This window comes from Streptopelia decaocto (assembly GCF_964273445.1).
Source record: "Streptopelia decaocto genome assembly, chromosome: 6".
NCBI classification, from domain to species: domain Eukaryota; kingdom Metazoa; phylum Chordata; class Aves; order Columbiformes; family Columbidae; genus Streptopelia; species Streptopelia decaocto.
Window position 1 is genome coordinate 16,373,845 of NC_138660.1, and position 2,897 is coordinate 16,376,741.

Genomic DNA, 2,897 nt, shown 5'->3' on the forward strand with positions numbered 1-2,897 from the left:
AGTATGGTTGAAATGTGAGTACAATAATTCAATTAATTCCGTGGATTAAAATTACTATTTCTGTGATGCAAAACTGAAGAAAAGTTGTTATATTTTTCTGAAATTACTCTATACTTCAAGGATTTTTTATTTTAGTTTTTTTTTAAGTATCAACTGCATAATAAAGTAGGAATTCTCAATACACAGGCTGCATTATAAATGCACCTGAGATAAAACAAACATAAAAGCAGAAACAGGCAACATATTGAAAATATTATTGTTATTCACAGAGTGGAAAATGTTTCCAGAAACAGTTTGAAGTTTCTGGTTGTTTTACCAAATTAGAGGTATTGCAGAACTTGGTAACATTGCCATTGACTCCTTCCATGGGACTTGTTTGTCAAGTAAACAGTACTAAAGAGTTGGGCAAAATTGGCAAAATATAGTTTTAGAAAAAAACTGGACCACAGCATTATACATTTTGTTACAATTAATTTAATAACAAAACCTTGTTACATTATGAGCAGTTGTGTTGCTGCTTATCATGTACACCATGAAGTAAGACTGGTCACATTTGAGATGTTTATTCACTAGAAAATCAGAAATGCAGAGCATCCAAGAGCTAAAGACTGCTTAAAATATTCAAATAAGATCTCATAAACAACATTAAATGCATGGTAACCAATGCAGAATGTTTAGTATGGTGGTGCAAGACAAACTTCTTTCAGCTTTAGCATGCGAGTCTGATGTTAATTTTCCTATCAAATAATAGTAACTGTATATTTTTTTCATGCTAGTTCTATGAAAGTCTTTCCATGACAAATCAGGTTCTTAGTTTAATACCGACACATGCTGCTGGAACACTTTAAAAGCAATTGATACTATTCCATTTTATTGGACAAATATTCAGTATGCAACAATGTCATTATACAGATCTTTTTATAGCTGCAAGGTTGGTTAAAAAAGAGCTGTGAACCACAAGTCGCATCGCTCTATATTGCAATTCACCAGCTTCTTAGTTTTGCACTTCTACAACTGTGGGCAGGGACATACTTTAAAATAGATCACTGAAATGAGCCAAGTTAAAAAAGAACACCTTAAGAAAACTCCATACTACTTTAAGATTTAGATCAGTGTATGGCCTTTAAAAGTGATATTAAACAACTGAGGTGGCAGTGAACTGCAACCCGTGGTGTCAACACACAGTCGGTATTAATAATTCCTTAAAATCAGCTTTTTATCATAAGTGAAAAACATATGATGTCTGCAATATACCTTTCTACAGAAGTCCTTACTGGGCCATATAACGGGAACAAACTTACATTACCCAAATTTCACTTTCTCTTCATTTACTAATTAAGTTCATTTTTTAAGCTTAAAAATGAAGATTATCCTGCGAAATGATTGTTCTTGTTTCTTGTGACGGATGGGACAGGTACATGGTTGATCAAGGAGAAGGGAAGGTGGGCTGACAAAATTGAGTTAAGATTTTAAATTAATATTTGTTCAGTCCATATTGGCTGGCCTAACTTCTGGTTTCCGAACTTGAAACTGCCTAAATCTGTTGTGAGAGCACCAGCTAAGAAAAAAAGAGGGTCTGTTGTTTAGTAGCTCTGCTCACATACTGTAGTTCTTAAAGTCATCTCTCTAAAGCAAAATTACATTTTATAGTTTTTTTATTACACAGAACAGAAATTCTATGAATATAGTATTTTATGCAAGTAATTTGTATTTGTCATTGTTCTAAAAGGAAATAGTCACAAAGAGAAAAGAACATACTTAAGTTTTTTTTTTTTTCTGGGTATCTACAATCACCACATGCTTCAAGAACATTAGTATATAGTTGTAGAACAAAATATTATTGATCTAAATTAGCAAATTTTACAAATTAAAATACTGCTTTATAAAGAAACAGAATAAGAACCCTGTATGCATAGTTTTAATCAATTTATAAAATTCAAGTTTAACACTTAACACGTTAAAAAATTGTAAACCTAATACACTCTGCAAATATTACACTATTATATAAAAATACTGCAATCACTGTTTTTAATACTCAAGCCTTACATCGGGTGAATGGCAAATGATATATTAATTAACTGGAACTTTCAGAGTAATAATATTTGGCCTCTGAATTACTGAAGATGATTGTTGGAGCAAGTCAGTCATGTAAGAACAGCCTTAGTCTTAACACTCTTAAGTAATATAGCAAATGTCTCCTATCAAATATGCAACTCAAAAAATGGAAGTCAATTAGTTTCAAATGTTCCTGCATCAGCAACATCAAGGAAAAATGCTGCCTGTATACCATTCTGCTGGAGTGTCTCAAATATGATTCCGATGGATTGTCCAAGATGAGGACAATAATTTGATCTGCAATCTCAGTCACCAAAGAAGTTTCTTCTTGGTGACAAAATTATTATTTGCATGAAGTTTAAATAATTTAAAAATACTTACACACACATCAAACTCTGGAACTAGGTACATGTGACTTGCCTATAAACACTGCAAATTCACCATGGTGGATAGTAAAAACAGTCATTAGCAATTTTTGTAGTAAGAAATGATAATACAGTTTCCTGTACTGATGACAATGTCATAGCATCTGATGGAAGACATGGGGCACACATAGCGTATATAAAAGATACAGAAGTCAGAATGAAGAAGTACAAAGAAGGTACAACCTCTTCGATTGCTAGTAACTGTCACAATACTGACCATAATACAATTTCAGGATGCCCAACATATTAAACATTCTATTAGTTACATGTTGCTCAGAGTAAGACAAGTTTTGTTTTTGCTCTTTCAATCCTTAGAATAATCTGCTTTCCCTAGTAAAGCAGAAAAGTCAGTATGTCTGACCTGATATACAGCAAATCCGCACCTTATAACAATTGTTTCAATAAAAAAATGCATCT